The sequence below is a fragment of the Alexandromys fortis genome, unplaced genomic scaffold (assembly GCF_014885135.2).
Source record: "Alexandromys fortis isolate MF-2015 unplaced genomic scaffold, M_Fortis_MF-2015_v1.1 scaffold_25, whole genome shotgun sequence".
Lineage (NCBI taxonomy): Eukaryota > Metazoa > Chordata > Mammalia > Rodentia > Cricetidae > Alexandromys > Alexandromys fortis.
Genome location: NW_026067904.1, coordinates 11,478,944 through 11,497,977, shown reverse-complemented (window position 1 = coordinate 11,497,977; position 19,034 = coordinate 11,478,944). Strand labels below are relative to the sequence as shown.

The 19,034-nt window shown below is 41.4% G+C and overlaps 1 protein-coding gene and 1 long non-coding RNA gene across 2 annotated transcripts in view; one reads left to right on the top strand and one right to left on the bottom strand.

The window, feature by feature from the left end:
* Positions 1 to 14,284: 14,284 nt before the first annotated feature.
* On the bottom strand, positions 14,285 to 18,919 carry LOC126497131 (uncharacterized). The gene is made up of 3 exons (XR_007590530.1): positions 18,817 to 18,919; positions 17,111 to 17,157; positions 14,285 to 16,196 (listed from the first exon to the last, which is right to left on the bottom strand). It is a non-coding gene; the product is annotated as an uncharacterized lncRNA (long non-coding RNA).
* Mapre2 (microtubule associated protein RP/EB family member 2) overlaps positions 18,901 to 19,034 on the top strand; it is a 136,309-nt gene continuing 136,175 nt past the window's right edge. The window contains exon 1 of the mRNA XM_050135009.1: positions 18,901 to 18,978. The gene's annotated coding sequence lies outside the window, so the exon portion shown is untranslated. The remainder of the gene's footprint in view (positions 18,979 to 19,034) is intronic.

Genomic DNA, 19,034 nt, shown 5'->3' with positions numbered 1-19,034 from the left:
TGTTTAAACTTTAATAAGATTTGGACCCTATTGGGTAAGAAAACCATGAAATTGACTTAAAATAGATAAATTAGGGGCTTAAAAAGAAATTAGGAATAAAGATATTTTTTAATTTTGTCAACTGGTAGAAAAGTCATGAAGAAAAAAATGGACTTTGTAGTAAAAGAATTTTTCGGACTTGAGTTGGCTGCAAAATTCTTTCTGTAAATGGAATACATGTTGTTGAAGCTACAGAAAGCCCACACTGCTGCAGGCACTCAACAGTGCCTCAAACTATGTTATTCTATGATTCAAATAAATGAGTCAGATACACAGCTTCTCTACTGGGTCTTAGCAGGATGATGGGGTCTTAGCAGGATGAGGTCTTAGCAGGACACCATTGACCCTGGGTAGAAACCTCCTCTTGCCGTGGTTTAAATATGAGGTGTCTCCTATGGGCTCATGGGTGTGTAGATTTGATCCCAGCAGGTGGGTGCTCTTTTGGAAGGGCTGGGGAACCTGTATGAAGTGGTGCCTGTGAGAGATGACACAGGGAAGGCAGGCTTTGAGATTTTTATATCTAAGTCCTACTTCCTGTTCCCTACCTCCCAACTGTGGATATAAAATAGACAGTCACCTCTGTCACCATCTGAGGTCCTGGTAGACCACATACCTTCTTATATTATGAGGCAAAACAAAGCCCTCCTCACTTAAGCTGCCATTGTCAAATATTTTGTCATAAAATGAAGAAAGGTGACTAATACAACCCCTTTTCCTTTACTCAAAGACATTCAGATTTGAGAACACTATAAAAATGTAAATACATGTTCCTTTTGTATTACATGCCAGAGAATATATCATAATTAAGACTGAAAGTAATAATTAAGGAACTAATAAATCTGCTCGATGAATCTCATGACTCAATATTAAATGTGCAATTGAATGATTCTTTCAGGCTTGTGATTTTAAAAGGAAATGTGTAAACAATAAGAAGTTCATAAATAATATCATAACCTTGAGAAAACTAATATTTACATATTCTTAGTACTTATAAATATAACTTATCAGATTCTAAGAATAATTTAAAAGTTTGTGAAGGTACTGTTTTAGCAAATAAGGTAATTACTTTAAAATTTCTGATACAGTACATTTATATTTGCCCTCAAATTAATTTTTAAGTACTCTAGATATATAAGCTGAACAATGAGATTTTTAAGTTTAAATACTAAGCTCAAGGAAAAATTAGAGCTTGGGTTTACAGCATTAATATAACAGTTATTAATTTTTAAAAGTGAGAACAATGGCAAGTAGGCTTATGGAAAAGTTGAGTTTAAAGGACATCCTTTATAGGTCTGGGATAGCCTTGCTGGCTTGTGCTTATTCCTACTGTGACTGTCAGTCTTACGGAAGATAATCACCTACAATTGTCAATGGTGTGTATTTTGAATCCCTCAAAGTTGTACCTGGGTCTCAGCTAATATATGCATTGTCTGATTCATTGGGGAATCATTTCCTATTCTTCCTGTGAGGGTATCTCCCCGCAGAGACACTGAGATGAACCTAGTTGGACTCAGCACCTATCTGCTCTACAGCTACAACATGTAGTGTGACTATGAGCTCTAACGATTAGAGACTGTATTGGTGACACACACTTCTGAGTGTGTCAGCAAGGGCATTTTCAGAGACAAATGTCATGTGGGAGGGGATGGAAGAAGACTGTCCCTGAACACGGTGGCACCACCAATAAGCGGGGGCGGGGGGTGGCAAGATGGGACAAAATCTAAGGGATGAGCAAGCCAGCCCATGTTACAGCTGTGTAACCTGTGTCTGGCATCACCATGGACATCAATCTCTAGCCTTGTCACCCTTTCAATGTGGACTTGCAAGGCAACTCCTCCTGGAACTTCCAGGCCTTAAGCCTTTAAGCCTGTGTCATTGGTCTCTCTTGTTCTGAGGCTTCCAGCTTCTTGAACTAAGTAACTATAGAACCCCTGACTCTTCCACCTGCAGTCAGCCATTTAGGGACAACCCATCCTCTAAACATGGAAGTCAATCCAACAGACCTCCTTTTATGATTTCATCCATGAGTGTGTGTGTATGTTTGTGTGTGTGTACATGTATATAATTGGTTCTTTCCTCTCGACAGCCTTGACTAAAACAGTTGTACTAAGCACCTTCTCTACATCTCTAGATTCAAACTTTATAGTAGGAAAGGCATTTTTATAACTCTATTGTGTCTCTCCCAGAGAAACCAGAATATCATCTCTCCATCTCTCTGTTTCCCCCAATTAACTAAACTTCCACACTTATAAGCAGAGAAGCATCAATGTCTTTAAGTACATAAAATGGCTTGGTGTTCAGTATTTGTGATGTATACAAAGGTTTTTCATTTATTTTTGTTTACTTACCTAAACCATTTTCTTACCTCATTAGGTGGAGTCTTTGGTCCTGTGAACTTTCTGGATGGTTGTAGTGCCGTACCCGGATAAACAATACAAGGCATTAGGTCACAATTAATAGTTATATTTAACACACACCAATAGGTTTCTAAAGAAAATATAATACCCAAACTTTAAAACATTCTTTCATACCCTTTTTCAACCATAATCCAGCAAGACATTTAAAAAGCAAATATATTCTATCTGTCTAGCTCACCAACATCTTCTGTGACCCGAAGCATCAGCCAATTGATTCTTCTACTCCATAGAATAGTGGGGTGCCCCCTTCTCTTCTGTTCCACAGGATTCTGGGGTTTCTCCTCTTCTGCTCCATAGAATGCTGGGGTGTCCCTTCTCTTCTGTTCCATAGGATGTGGGGGGTGCCCCTTCTCTTCTGCTCCATAGGATTCTGGGGTGTTCCCTTCAGAGACTTATCAGGTTAGAACATTCAAGCTAGCTATTTCTATGTATAGTGTTTGGAGGGTGATTAGAAGATGGGGCTCAGTAGAGACACTGGGGTATCAGAAAGTGACTGTCCAACATATTACAGACATAACAAATGATTACCATATTGCTTTTCTAGTCTAGACATTGATTGAATTTGATTATTGCACCACAATAACCAAAACAGAAAAATAGTTCTGCTTTGCCAGTTTGCTATCAACAAGAGAAAGATAAACAATGACTTTAAATAGTTACAAATACTCTGGAGAACGATAAATATAATATATAACATAAATAGCAGATGCTATAAAAATGAGTGAAATGTGTGTAATGGATGCTTCTGAATTACTGAATGAGTAAATAAAATGATTTATTTTTAAATCAGTTTCAGAAAAATAACATCATTACCAAAATGAATAAAAGTTAGGAGAAAGGAAGCTGCAGGAATATCTCAGTGACAAAGGGCACTTGCTGATCTTGTAGAAGACCCACGTTTGGTTCCCACCACCCACATAGTGGCTCACAACTGTGCAAAGCACCAGCTCCAGGAGATCTGACATCCTCTGACCTCTGAAGTACCTTCACTCACATGGTACATAGACATATATGTATAAACTTAAAAATAAATTTTAAGGAATAAGAAAAATATTTCACATTAATATCTTAACTTAATTACCCCATTAGACAACATATCTCAAAGTGTAACCTCTGTTAACATAACAATTCTTCATATTCACTGACGAGAGAACTGGAATTGATGGTGACTGATTGTATTTTCAACAACAAATTTTACCACAGCTGCTAGTGAATCTGTCAACATAATACTATCCCTAAATCTTAGACATGATTTTTATACATTGTTATTTTTATAATTTTGACATGACAAAATAATATAATGGATATATAGTTAACAAATTTCATCAAAGTAACAGTCCAAATCATTTTAAAACTTTCAACTTAATCTAAGAAATTATAATAGTCTGAAGACCTCAGTTTTCATGGATTGGAGATCCATCTCACTGGTCAAGCATTTGTCTATCAAGTCCCTAGGCTCAATCAGTCCCCCAAGTACTTAAAAAAGAGAGAGAAATATCCCTTGAAATAGATCACCATCAAATTATCTATAATACAATGTGTCCCAGCACAAAATAAGTAGGGCCTTTGAAACTCAGTGACTCACGATAACCTTAGCTCACCAATGGTCGATTCTTGTGGAAAAAAAAAACATGTCCATGAGCAAGCAGGCTGTCGGGAATTAATAATGATCATAACCTTGAACCAAATTCAAAGACTCCAAAGCTGTATTGTATCTTTGCTAATGACACAGATCATAAACTCACACTACAAAGCTTCATTTGGCCACAGCTTTGTTCTAAGCCACTGAAAGCCCTATCTCCACTACTAACTACTCTTGACAAGTCTCCTAAATACAAAAGGAACATAGTATCCTTCTAACTCACAGAATATTATTACAATCAGCTTGTCATAGCAGAGGTCTTTAATGTTAGGTACCATCTACTCTTAGTACATATTGTCATTGTTAAATATTCAAGTATAGAAGAATTTGAAATTACAGGGATAGTTGGTTTTGGAACCATTTAAATTCAAAGTAATACAAAACCACAGCATTCTAGAAAAAGAAAATAGATATTAAAAACTCTGTTACTTCTAGATTAGTTCAAGCATTGCTTTCATAGGCACACACTTAATGGTAGTGGAGGGGGGGGTATTTTTCCCTTACGTGGTGTAGTCACTGGCAAGTGTTATTACTCTAGTGATTAGCTCCACACCTACACTCCCACAAAGGAAAAGTACATGACAGTAGAAGGGGGACTTGTTAGGGAGACAAACAGGTCCAGGCTCAATGGGAAGGGGATAAGAAAGGGTAACCGAGAATAAGTACCATCTAAATGCAGTATTTGTGACCAGAGTAAAAATATGTGTGAAACTGTCTTAGAGTAGAGAAGATAGAAGATGAGTTTGTATAATTGAAAACCTAGAGGTTAGAGTTGATTTCCCTTTTTCTATTTATTTATTATGTTTACAATATTCTGTCTGTGTGCATGCCTGCAGGCCAGAAGAGGGCACCAGACCCCATTACAGATGGTTGTGAGCCACCATGTGGTTGCTGGGAGTTGAACTCAGGACCTTTGGAAGAGTAGGCAATGCTCTTAACCTCTGAGCCATCTCTCCAGCCCCTGATTTCTTTTTTTTAAACAACATTTTTTAATTATTTATTTATTATATATACAGTGTTCTGTTTGCATACATGCCTGCAGGCCAGAAGAGGGCACCAGATCTCATCATAGGTGGTAGTGAGTCACCATGTGGTTGCTGGGAATTGAACTCAGGACCTCAGGAAGAGCAGTCAGTGCTCTTAACCACTGAGCCATCTCTCCAGCCCTAGACTTGATTTCTAGGTGCCCTCTGTGCCCTGCCACGTTACCTGTGCCTTCACACCACCTAACCCACACCGCTTGCATCTCCACTCTGCAGCAGGACCTTCCATCCAGTACTCCAACCAGGAATTCAAAACTCATCTGCCAGCCAAACATACCGAAGTTGTCTCATGTAGGGGGCACAGAGGTCTTTGTGCCCACAGATGTTCACTAGAGGAGTCTGGAATGTTAAACACACAGGGATGTTCCTTCAAGGGGAGGAATGCATAACCTATTTTCTGCCCAGAAGGCTGGAGGGTACATGCTTTCTTGCCAGGTGACATTCCCACAAACTGTGTGGTCAAAGACTTTCCTCACTGAACCCCCTTCAGACCCGTTCTCTTCAGCTAGTTTCTCTCAGTCAATCTACAGAACCCATCTTTATGGAAGAACTCACATGTACTTTACAAAGAATACATCTAATTTGTATTTAGCTCCTTTGACCCTCAAAGATTTTTAGGTGTGTATTCGTGATTAAGTTTATCATGACAAGAATAGTTTTTGCCAGATTGTGCTGTGTTTAAACAAGTCTAAAATAAACAGCTCGGTGTCAGACTCCTGGAAGTTTGAGCCCACACAGGCTACTGAGTCGAGCTGCACTGAGCTGCCTTCTTGCCTCCCTCGGCTGACACCCTTCTGCTATGAAGTTTCCAGAGATTCCTGCAGTCCCATCTCGCCTGAGTTATAACAGTTGATAAGAGGATAAAAAGTGTGTGCAAAAGGCACATGGACCATTAAGGGGAGAAACCACCACCAGAATTAAAAAAAAAAAAAAAAAAAAAAAAAAAAAAAAAAAAAAAAAAAAAAAGGAAACAGGGTATTTGAAAGCTGTGGTATTTAATGTTTTTTTCAGTTTTTATTTAAAATTTTTTAGATACTATATTTTGATCATATTGTTTTCCCTTCCCTAGCTCCTCCCAGGTCCTCTCCACCTGCCTACCAATCCAATTGTATATTCTCTCTCTCTCTCTCTCTCTCTCTCTCTCTCTCTCTCTCTCTCTTTCTTTCTTTCTCCTCTATCTATCTATCTCAAAAAACAAAATCCCACAGGAAAAACAGTGAAAAAAATAAAAAAATAAAAACAGACAAATTATTTAAAAAATGAAAATCAGTAAGACAAAAAAAAAAGACCAAAACAAAACATAAAGTACAAAAAAAAAAGGAAATAAAATGAAATGTGGAATCCCCTTTGTAGTAGCCAACTATTCCTGAGCAAGGGACCTGCCCCATACTGCTGACATGGCCGGTGATGCTCTATTCCAGAAGACTAGGCTGTGCTTTCCCACCAGGTGTCGGTCGCAAATCACTTCTCATATTTTTCTTCTCACAGTAGATGGTAATTAATGGAAAGCCACATCTGAACTGTGTCCAGAGAGGGAAGACTGGTCCTAAGTAGGGTGTCTTCATCAAACTCCTCCCCTCCAGGCTCTATTTGGAAGGAGAAATGGAAGGTTGTAAAAGCCTGAGATGGCAGAAGACTGTAGTGGTTTATTATTTGTATTTTGATAAATAAATCTGCCTGAAGACCAGAGGCATAGCTAATGCCACTAGAGGTCAGGTAACGGTGACACACACCTTTAATCCCAGGATTTGGCTTAAGGGCCGAATGTGGGATAGGGGCCTGTGAGAGGCCCCTCACAGAGTACCATGAATATTCCTCGTTTACCCACATTCATTAGTCCAATGTCTACCTTTGCCACAACTTCTGCATAATCCAAAAGGGAGGGGCATTCTGAATGGATTATTCTTAGAAAGAAAAAAAAAAAACATTTCTTCTAGGAATGCCCTGTCTACAATCCTTTTTAAAGTGATCTTGCTTGCCACAATTATAACATTTGACATTTCAATTTTTCTTCAAACCTCTGAAAAATCACCTCTCGTATCCATGTATTATCATGTTCGTGGGATTCTATATTAATTGTATTTCAGATCCATTCCCCCAAAGGTGCTGACCTTGCCTGTAAGGGCCTAATTATCCTTTTGCATAGAGAATTGGCATTCTCAAAAGCCAGAGATTCTACTATAATTTGTCTAGCTTCTGAATTTGGTATCTTTCTATTTACTGCTGAAGTAATTCTTTGTAAGAGTTTTGTAAAGACTTCCTTTGATCCCTGCATAACGTTAGTAAATATCTTAATTTTCTTTCCTGTTTCTCAAGTTCTGTCCTGAGCATTCAAAGTTGCTTCACGATATAAAGCCAGGTGTTGTAATCATAGATAGCCTGCCTTTCTATAGTAGCTTAGTCTCCTTCTCCAAGAATTTGGTCTTGGGATAGTTCCCGCCCTCTAGCTTTAGTTCATTGTTCAATAATCTTAGCCTCTTCTCTGAACCAGGTACTCCATTGTAATTGTGCACCGGTCTCTAAAGCTCCATTAACCAAATTTTTCCAGTCTTTAGGAGTAATTCTATTACAAATTGACCACAAGTTTAACATTTGCTTCTCAAAAGGTGAGTGCATGCCATATGAGACTATTGCTTCCTTGAATCTCCTTAAATCTAACAATGGCACAGGAGTCCAATTAGCTGTAAGAGTCTCTGCCATTTGGCAATTCTTATAAAGTTACTGGATATATTAAAGTTGGTTGTCTGAAAAACCTTAGGCTGTTCCTCTCTATTCTTATACACAATGCTTCTGTCTGGATTTGAATCTCCCTGTGATCTGTGATTAGTTTTTTCCAATGCCTGTATTTTAGCACTCAGATTAATCACCTTTTTTTAGTGATAAGACAACAATCAGAATGCTGATAATGTTTACAATTGGCATTACTTAACTGCCATATAATTAGATATCCTCTCATTTAATTGTTCCATTTCAAATTGTCTAGTATATGATCATACAGAGACCCAAATCCCTCTATTGTAATGGTTTTTCCCATCTTGTAATGTATGGGAAGAAAAACTCTCTCTTTTAACTAATTCCTTCCTCCCTTTAAGAATTCCCAGTTGTCTTATCAAATCTACTGATGATGGTGATGAAGATGTGAGGTTGAGTGCTGTTGTGTAAAACAGTGAAAGCCTGACTGGATTTCAAGGCAGCTACCTAGTTTGGCAGCAGTCTGAGAAGGGGGTTCAGGGAGAACCTGCAACCCACGGTGGAGAGAGAAAGAGGAGGGGAGGAAAAAGCCTAGCCTGGTGGGGCTGCACCCCCACATGCAGCCCCCGCCTATGTTGGTGGCTAAAAAGCCTCAGGCAAATGGGTTTTGTTTTTTTTTTTGTTTTTTTTTTTGTTTGTTTGTTTTTTTTTTTTTTTTTTTTTTTTTTTGTGGATTTGTTCTCCAAACATTAGGCACCAAATGGATCATTTTGAGTTCAAGGTTACCCTGGTCTACACAAGATCACTGCAGAAACAAATCCAGGTGGTGGTGGCTCACAGCTTTAATCCCAGTCCTAGGGAATCGCATGCCTTTAATCCCAGCATTAGAGGGGATATACAATGGGAGGAGAAGCTTAGTCTGCTCAATTTGGCCTCACCCAGCTTTGGTAGAGGTAAGCTTGGCTCCCTTTCTTTTCTGGTTTTTGGGTTGATTTATTTATTAAAATACAAATAATGTGTCACTAAAGATGCTCCAAAGAAACAACCTCTTCCGGACACAACAGGGCTGATGCACATCTGAACTCACAGACACAATGATGGCATGTGCAGGGACACAGTACCCAGTACACAGAGGGAGGAGAAACATTCTGTCCTGCAGGAAAACCATTTAAGCTTAGGAAGTAAGCAACACAGTAGTGTCAGGAAGTCACTGTAACCACCCCAATTCACTACAAAGTGGACTCTAGCTTCTGCCCTCTTCTTTCTCACTATATATATTCAAAATCCAATTAAAAAATTGCAGTTAAAAACTGAAAACATGAAAGATGGAATAGAAATCCCAACAATGGGGAGCATCACATTGTTTGTTAGATACTTCCTTTCATCTTGTTTGTCTATCACAGACAATAGACGAACTGTTTACTCAAATTGTATCCTGCCGGAGATACAAAGTTCAAAACTTCTGAGTCCTGTTTTTGTCCTTCATATAGAACAGTGATTGTTTTTCTGTGACTATGAATATTTAGCATGGATTTTACGAGTTATCACATAATCCATCACACAGTTGAAGTACAGTCTGCCTAACTGGTAATTATGTCTGGGATTTCTGATGACTTCTCTCTATTGTTAAAAAGTACAGCCCTCTCTTGGGATGTAAAAAGCCAAGTGGCCACTGTGTCTATAATCTAAAGTCTCTGGAGATCAGGTCCCACAGGCTGCACTTGGTCCCACCTGTGCAGGCTAGAGCTCGTTATGATTACACAGCGTGTGGCCAACTTGGAGTCACCCAGAGTGAATCTGATCTGGCATCAATAATAACATGAAATCACAAAGATCTGTACCCAAAGGAAATGTCTTTGTGGTCGAAATGCTCTCTGAGCCTAGTCCCTCTGCATTGCTGTTATAAGCATGCCTCTCTCTCCAAGTAACACATCGGTGCTGGGGTTTGCCCATAAAGCTCTCTAAGAAGAAAAAAAATGCACAAAGACAATAAGGAGAAACGTTCTAAATGAGACTGCAGGGAAGTGCGCCTATTTTGTTCATTCTTTAGTCCCTTTTTTCCGGTCCTAATTAGGAGACAGAACTATATGTGCCCTCATGAGTCATGAACAGTATAGATGGTTTTTTTCGTGTGTGTGTGTGTGTGTGTGTGTGTGTGTGTGTGTGTGTTTGGTGTTGTTTTGGTTTTTCAAGATAGGATTTCTCTGCGTAACAGTACTGGCTGTCCTGGAACTCACTTTGTAGACCAGGCTGGCCTCCAACTCCCAGAGATCCGCCTGCCTCTGCCTCCCAAGTGCTGGGATTAAAGGCGTGCGCCACCACCATCCAGCCCAATTGGATGTTTTGAAGGAAAGAAAACACATGGCAGTGAGGTAACAATGTTGCTGTGCCTCCAAAACAACCTGCTTGGGACTATGTGGCAAGGCTGGTAGGGACTGCCCGGCAAGGATCCCACCACGGCAGGGCTTGCTCTCCATCCTTTGTTCTTATTTCAGTAAGCTGAGCCAAATCCCCAGAGCCAATGCACAGCCACGTGTAGCAGCTGGATTTCTCAGGAGGCCCAGGGGCATTATTTCTAATTATCCAGAAAGAGATGGAGACAAACACTTTTAAATGGTAATAGTAAAGGCAAGACTTAATCACATGGTGTGGTTTAATGTACTATTTAAGTGATGTTTTAAGTGGAATGTGAGTAGCATTTTGCTGGAACAGTTGTGGGCTCCCAGAAACTTACTTCAAGGCTGGCAGTGCTGATATTCTCATGTATGCTATATTCCTTCTTTTAGCACTTATGTGCCGTATTCTAACGAAAACTGTTATTTATGAATTCTGGGTTGTAATTTGGCAACTAATCTTCATCTTCCTACCTTAATGTTGCAGGAGACACACAGTGTTGCTCCTATGGTCTTCAGTGTATTCGTTAGCTGAAACAATAAAGTATGTTTGTATAGAAATACTCTCTTAGCCGGGCGGTGGTGGCGCACGCCTTTAATCCCAGCACTCGGGAGGCAGAGGCAGGCGGATCTCTGTGAGTTCGAGACCAGCCTGGTCTACAGNGAAAAACCCAAAAAAAAAAAAAAAATACTCTCTTAGAAGCAGGCGAGATGGCTCAGCTGGTAAAGTGCTTGTCAGATAGTCCTGGCAAGCTGAGTTAATGTCTGAAGCCATATAAAAATGGAATGAGAGAACCAGCCCCGTGAAGCTGGTCTCTGACTTCCACAGGAGCACCATGGCACACCCACATGGCATGTACACGGCAATAATGATAAATAAAAATATTTCAAAGTAAAGTATTGTCCTAAAGGATGTTAGGGGAAACGGAGAGAGGCTAATGAAATGCATGCATTATGGAAGTAGATGGGATAGGGCGGGACTATTGGAGAAGATAAGGAGTCTTCTCACACTTCTAGAGGCTGAATTTGGTGGTGGGAGGTTTCTGTCAGTCAAGAAGACACCAACCGTATGTCCTATAAGTTAAGTCAGATTTACCACTACTTGAAAAAACTTCAGGTCCCACAGGTTAAGGGCACAGTCTCAGAAGACTAAAAATCCAAGCCTCAAATCTAAGGACAAATAAGAACAAAGTCTAACAACATGGATGGAAATGTCACAATGAAACCATGTCTTTGCATGCTAACCAAAAATTACTTAGGAACAATAACAACTAAAATCCTTGGTGATGTAGTATATAAACAGCATATGAGCATGCTGCTTACTGGCACCTAACAAGCAAGGAGGCAGTGGATGAGTACCACAAACTCTTCTTCGCTGAGATGGCCAACATCCTCACACTTCTACCCAGCAGTTCGGGGGCCAGAGGAATTCCTGTACCTCAAGCCATTCCCCAGGAAGATCAACTCATGCCTACCATCAAAGTCAGTTCTGACACCCTTGGGAGTAGCATCAGGCCTCCCCAGTAAGAGTGTACCCTAAAAGACTCCTTTCTACTTCAGACCCCAGCCTCAAATCCAGGCCTCCAGATTGTAGGTGGGTTTGTTTTGTTTCGTTTTTGTTTTTTTTTTTTTTTTCACTCTTTGCTCTTTGAGGGGCCACTACCCATTTCCCAAATGAATACACAGTGATTTATTCTTACTTATGAATGCCCGGCCTTAGCTTGGCTTATTTCTCCCCATGCTTTTCTTAACTTAAATTATCACATCTACCTTTTGCCTCTGGGCTTTTATCTTTCTCTACCCTACCCTATATACTTTTCTTGTTGCTCCGTGGCTTACTGTGTAGCAGGGTGAGGAGTCCCTAATGTCCTCCTCTCCTCCTTTTCTCACTCCTCGGTCTTCTCCTCCTGATTATTCTCTCTGCGTGCCAACCCTGCCTATCATTTCTCCTGTCTAGCTATTGGCCATTCACCTCTTTTATTAGACCAGTCAGGTGTTTTAGACAAGCAAAGTAACACAGCTTCAGAGTCAAACAAATGCGACACATCTTTGCATCATTAAACAATATTCTACAACTTAAATGAATGTAATGCATCTTAAGCTAGTATTCCGCAGCGCCAGATTCTTTGAACAACTATTTTAAATTAGAAATTGGGTTCCCACCATCTCCTCCCTGGGTTCGACTATTTTCTACCAGAACTCACAGAGTTTAGAAAAAAAAACAATTTGCTAACAGTTACTAGTTCCCTACAGAGGAGACTACAAAGGCTACAGATGAATAACCAGGCAAAGGTTGGACACAGAACAAAATACAGAGCAAAGCACTGGAAGTTCCCCTGCTCTCCCTGGCTCACCAGCCTTCTTGCATCCCCATGCACTCACCCACCTGCTGGTCAACCCTGAACACCATAGTCCAGGTATTTTTATGGAGGATCCATCATGAAGACATAATCTTTTATGAACAAAATCCCTAACTCTTTGTTTGTTCCTGGAGATGAGAATGTGTCACTGAAAATCCCAATTTATATTCATGGCTTGGTCTTTTTGTTCATCTATGCCATCCAGGAGCCCAGCAAGAGTCACTTTATTAAAACAATAGATGCTCCTATCATCCAAGGGATAGGCGCTCTGTGTTAATCCCTGGATGACAAAGAAGGAATATCAGAACAAGTGCCATTGGTGGACTTGCTCACTCCTATACTAGGAAGTAAGTAGTGTTGTAGGGATTGTCTGCTGGGAGACAAGGGCAGAGACCAGACATTTTAGATCACACCGAGCAAGAAACTGGGGGAAGTGGCATGGGTGTATAGTCACAGCTTACCAGTAACAAGTTTCTCATGAGCTCTGTGGAGAAGACTGAAGGTTAAGGTAAACATCACGCTTTGGTTTCACAACAAAATAGCAAAATGTCCACAATTTTTTTATTTATAGTTTTTAAAGCTGACCTGAACAACAAGATTGTAGCGAGAAAATATAGAACAAAATAAGAGAGTATCTTGAAACGAATGAAAACAGAGAAAGCCCCACAGAAATAGCAAGTAGTCACATGGAAACACAAAACAGGGCACACTTTCAGAGAGATCACATGCAAACATCACTCCAATGTTAGGTTAGACGCTAGGATTGCTTGTTGGCAACGGGCAGCGAAGGCAAGTGGGGTCCTCAATAGTATTGTCTCATTACAGATGGCAACCAATGTTTAACTGTTATTATAATGTGTCTTTAAAGAAAAAGATTGTTTTAGTAAAAATTTTTCGTACATTTTAATCATGTTTTCTCCTCTCCCAACTCCACTCAGGTCTTGCTTGGCCACCAAGGAATGGCACTAATTAAAAGGATTAGGAGGCGTGGCTTTATTGGAGGAAAAATGTCACTGGTAGTGGGCTTTGAAGTTTCAAAAACTTGGCATATGCCAAGCCCAGAGTCTCTCTCTTCGTGCTGCATGGGGACCCAGATATACAACTTTCTGCTCCTCCAGTTCCATGTTGGCCTGTGTGCCTCCATGTTTCTTGCCATGATGATAATGGACTAAACCTCTGAAAGTAGCAAGTCCCCAATTAAATGCTTTCTTTGATAAGAGTTGTCATGGTCATGGTGTCTCTTCACAGCAGTAGAACATTAACTAAAATAAAGATTTATTCCATCAAAGACCAGGTCTGTAGACCCAGAAAAGTTTCTACGTGCATTAAAACCTTGCTTTTTGGCTTCTGTGGTTTCACCTCTTCCTAACTGTTCTTGCAAACTGAAGTATGTCAACCAGGATGTGGGTTTTGTACATAAAAGACAAAGAATGGTGAGGCTTGGGCTTCACGATTTGTGCAAGTTCCCCATGCAACCACTGGCAAGACAGACTTTCTATTCGGCTTCTCTAGTGGACTAACCTCACAACAACTGATAGTTTTAGTATAGGAGTCAGGGCAGACATCTGTGGTTTAGTAGTAGAATCCTTGCCTGGCATGGACAAGCTATCCCAAAACTGGGGAAATACAATGGGGGCAGGGAAGGAGAAAAAAAAATCAAACAGAAGCATTAAAAATTATGCACCCACCTTACTTCTTTGTATGTGACTTTATTTCCAGCGTGTCATAAAATGATAAACACTTCTGATACAGAATGACTTTGGGTCCTTCCTTACACTTTAAACAAAGCCTATGTTTCATAAACACATTATATAATGAGCACATTTCCTCTTCCATTCTGTTTTTTTATGTGGGCATCAGAGTTGGTTGTGATCAAATATAGAAGCTAGGGAGACACTTACACTGGACTTCCTGACACTTTTTAGCCAAATCACAAACATTTGCTCCTAGGAATCCAGACATGCTTTGCAGCCGGTGGACTGGAAGCTGCAGACAACAGCAGGCAGTGATCCCAACACACTGTCATCTGACGGCACTTTGACTCTCCATCCTGACAAAGACCGTCAGCTCCTGGTACTGAGCACCTTCTTCTCAGTCTTGTTCTTATCAGCCATGTATTTATAAGTGACTCTCTACAGCATATCTCCTGAGGTTACAAATCATATCTAAGACAATATTACAACTCAGCAAAGACTCGAGGAGGGTGGGAATCAGTCAGACAGAGAAGGGACTGAGCAAAAAGTTCACAACTTAATAGACTCTGTGTCTCCTTTAGAGCCCTGTGTGATGGATATTTGTAGAAATGTGTAGTAGAAGCTGTCAGAATATTAGGGAATGGTCGTATTTTACAAAGGCATATACTGGGAAATAGTTCTATACAGTGAAGTCATTGACCCATGTATTCAGAGACTACACAAGATTGAAACCAGAACCATGACTCAGTACCCTGCAGCATATAATATCTTATACCTGCATTGCACTCTAGATTTTACAACAGGCGTTAGTGTTTATCTCATAAATATATGAAGTATGGGAAGATATACGTGGTAGATTTAGCTAATACAATTTTAGGCATTTAGCAAAACCCCCAAGGTTTTCTGAAAAGCAATTTATTTTCCTCATTTGTGAACTTCTTTTTAACTTGAAATGCTGTAATACAATGTTCCCATGAACATGACCAGAGAATTCTTGGTCAACGGTATAGTTTAAACAATCATGTGATGACCTGGGATAATTTTATCCTGATGACCTTCCTCCATTTTTTTTGTTTTAAGATTTCATTCTTTATATACACAGATTCATCCAAGATTTTAAAAAATACCATAATTGCAATCAAAATTAGAAAGTTGTCTTGTGTTGTTGTAGCCTTACACATTTAAGGCATTTAAGGTGGGTACACTACCTGGGGAACAACCAGGACAGTACATGGTAGATGCGTCTGGATAGTCAATGCCTGGAGTAGACTGACCTGGAGTGCACTGACAAGTGTTCCTCTTGATAATACTGTATGACAACAGCATGACATTAGTGCCCCACTCCCCCAAAAATGCCACACAGTACTGCAGTCACCCAACTGGTCATTTCTGCTAACCTCCTGCTGTAGCTAAGCTCTTTTTAGTTTAATTTTATCCCCGACTTCCTCTAAATGGATCCCTGTGGGTGATGTTATCATCCACAGTCACAAACTCTCTACTTTCCTCTTCCTGTTGAGCGCATAACTCCTTAAAGTCTGAACTTAACATAACTCCTTTTAAATAGTGAAACTGAAAAAAGCCTTGGGTCACTGGTGAGTGAAGGCACTGGGGTTTGTGTCCAATTCTTCTGCTCCCTTTCCTGCTGTGCGCTCGGGGAGCTGTGCAAGGATAAAGCAGGCTAGAAAGACAATCACCGAGGCCAGCTTCCCTGGAGTCTGTCCGTGTGTCAATCACTGGGAGTTTGGTAGCATTTGTTGCAGCGGCATAGTCTGCCCTGTCGTGAGGGACACAGTCTCTCCCCAGTCGTGTTCCCACTGATCGTCCTCTGGGCGACAGCTCACAGCTGCTCACGTGGCTCTTACACCAGTAAGTCACATTCACATGCGAGCTGATGACAGTCACTGTTGAAGACAAAGTCTAGAGGAAATACCAAGGAAGAGCAGCAGGACGATGGCTGAGACAAACCATACTGTGTGCTTCCCACCCTCACTGGATCCCTAGACCGCTAGCGAAGGACTGCCCAATGCAGGACATCATCGTGATCAAACACAGAGATGCTGTCAGTTTTATGAGAGGAAGGAGTTTAATTTAGACCACAGCAAAGGCTACTGGGAAATTCAGTGAAAATGCATAGTAAATATTTGTGATCTGTGAATTCGAGGCCAGCCTGGTCTACCTAGTGAGCTCTGGGACAGCTGGGCTGTGCAGAGAGATCCTGTCTCAAAAACCCCACCCCACCCTTACCCCCAGCAAACAGCATAGAAATATCAGCATAAGTTTAAATCAAAGTTATTGCTGGCATGGTCTGAGAGGTAGTACAGTAGCAGAATGCTCGCCCAACACCTAAGAAGTCCTAGGTTCAAACCTCAGGACCACGGCCAGAGTTTATTCATCATCACAGAACAACAGAACCTAAAGACTTGAGTGCTAAAGCCACAACTAACATCCCTCCCCCAATTTTTTTTCTGACACAGGATTTTTCTGTGTAGTCCTGGCTGTCCTGGAACTCACTCTGTAGACAGGGACTTGGGAAGACGTTAAGGATGTAGCTATGGATTCAGAAGTGATCTCTACACACTTAACAACTGAACTAAAACATGAATTAAATTGTGAGGCAATTGGTAGAGAGGGGAAGAATTAATCTTAGAAACACCTATATTGGGGGCAGAAAGAAAGGAGGGCAAGCAAGGAACGGGAAGTCTAGTGACATCGCCATTCATCCTGAGAGCTAAGAATACCAGATCTTCATTAATAAAGCCATTTACATTTAGATTTCAAGTTTTTTAATGAGGAGGGGAAATGTACAGCTCCCGAACAACCCATTTACTCACTCCAATATTAAAATAGATTACCCATCCAGCAGGCAGCTGGGCATTATCTGTAATAAAAAGCAAAATGAATTTTTAATTCAGTGTCTGAGAACCAATTCATCACGATTTAAAATAGAAAATGAACTTTTTAAACAAATGATTTGCTCTGCACCGTGACCAATTCTCACTTATGGCACACACATCTGCACACCTGCATGCCTGGTGTACTATGGGAATGGCCACCGTCTGTGGGGTGACTGCCTTATTCCTATGTGATCCTGCACCAGACTGCTTCTTCGAGCATGCTTGGACTTCACATCTGCAATGACCCAGCAGCTAGTTAGCTCACACTTCCTAAACGTTGGTGTGTTGGGCACTATGCGGGTCCTGGTTTATCCCGACGGACCTGAAATGAGCTGGGTGTTTACGTTGTGCTGGTGAATATCATCAAATTGACGGGATCTAAAATCACCTAGGAGACAAATCTCAGAGCACGTTTGTGAGAATGGATTAACCCGGGTAGGAAGACCCATCCTAAACGTAGGGAGCACCAACCCATAGGTTGTGGTTTCAGGATGAATAAAAAGGAGAAAGCAAGCTGCCTCATACTCCCGCAGCCACTTCTTCCCCGCCGTGATGGAAGAGAGACCTCCCCTCCGCAGAGGTGCGTTTGCTGGACTTTTCTCATAGCAACACGAAGAATAATAAATACCAGTCCCATCTTACAGCCTGAGAGTCGGGCAGCCAAAACGCAGCAAGGGCCAGCTAGTGTCAAAGAGTACGCTCTAAGCCTTGTCCTTAACGTGTGTTCCTCAAACTAGCACTTACATCGCTTAGGAGTTTACCAGACACAGAGACTCTCAGCTCAAGGCTGGATCCACTCACATTTGAATTTGGTCTAAGAAAATCCCCAGCGGATCCTTCTGAACGAGAAACGGGGTGGGTGCTGGGCTGAGGTCAACCCCTCTAAGGATTTTTAGTGACAGCTGGCGGAGATGCATTCTTCTCCTTAGTTAGCAGGGAGAAGTGGGGGCATCAAGATGAGGCTGACCCTGTTCCCCAGGGACTAAAGGAAGGAGTCCCACAGCAATGTGTTTCCAATGCAGACACTGGAGAGTATTGTAAACAGCAAGGGTGGGACCACTTCCAAGAACAGCGGATACCGAGCCTGGTCTTGAGGCCCTAACATTTTTTTATAGTTCGTTTCATTAAAAAAACGGCTGCTGTTCCATATGGACAAGTGCCCACACCAATCATCTTCCGGAGGGAACTTCCCCAGTCCGGAACCTATTTTCCAACTTGAACTAAACATCAACAGAATCAAAAGGTAGGTTTGGAACCTCCATACAGTGCACAGTTACTAAATCATTGATCGCGCTATCCGACTTGGAGTTGCTTCTTTTAATTAATGGTGCTTTTTTTAAAAAAAAAAATAAAACTAGGTTGTCCCTCCTTATCCAGAAGTCCCTAGGAGTGAGTGCAAATAGTCTCGGGGTGCTATGCAGAGCCCAGGTGCAGGTACTTCATTCAGGGTGGGACATCGCCTTTGGATCCTCGGCAAGCTTCGCCCTTCTGCTGCCATCTGGTTGCAGCCAACGGCTCTCTCCATTTCTTCCCCAACCCCCACACTTTCCCTCTGTCACCAGTGCAGCCTGTCTGACCCAGAGTTCCTTTGCGAATCGCCTTGAACCCGAGGGTCCCCTCCACTGCTGGGGTCTCCACCTCACCCGGAGAAGAGGCGGCGCCCGGGGGGCTCTCTCAAGTGGACTCAGACGGCGGCAGACGGCGAGTCACGTGAGTCTGTGGAGGCGGAGCGTGGCAGGCTGAGGGGGTGGAGAAACAAAGCCCCCAGCTGTCAGCAGAGGAAGGAGGCGACAACGCCGGAGCAGGTGAGTCAAGTCTGTTCAAAGCTGTACAGCCCTGGCGCACCCCGACACCCTTTGCC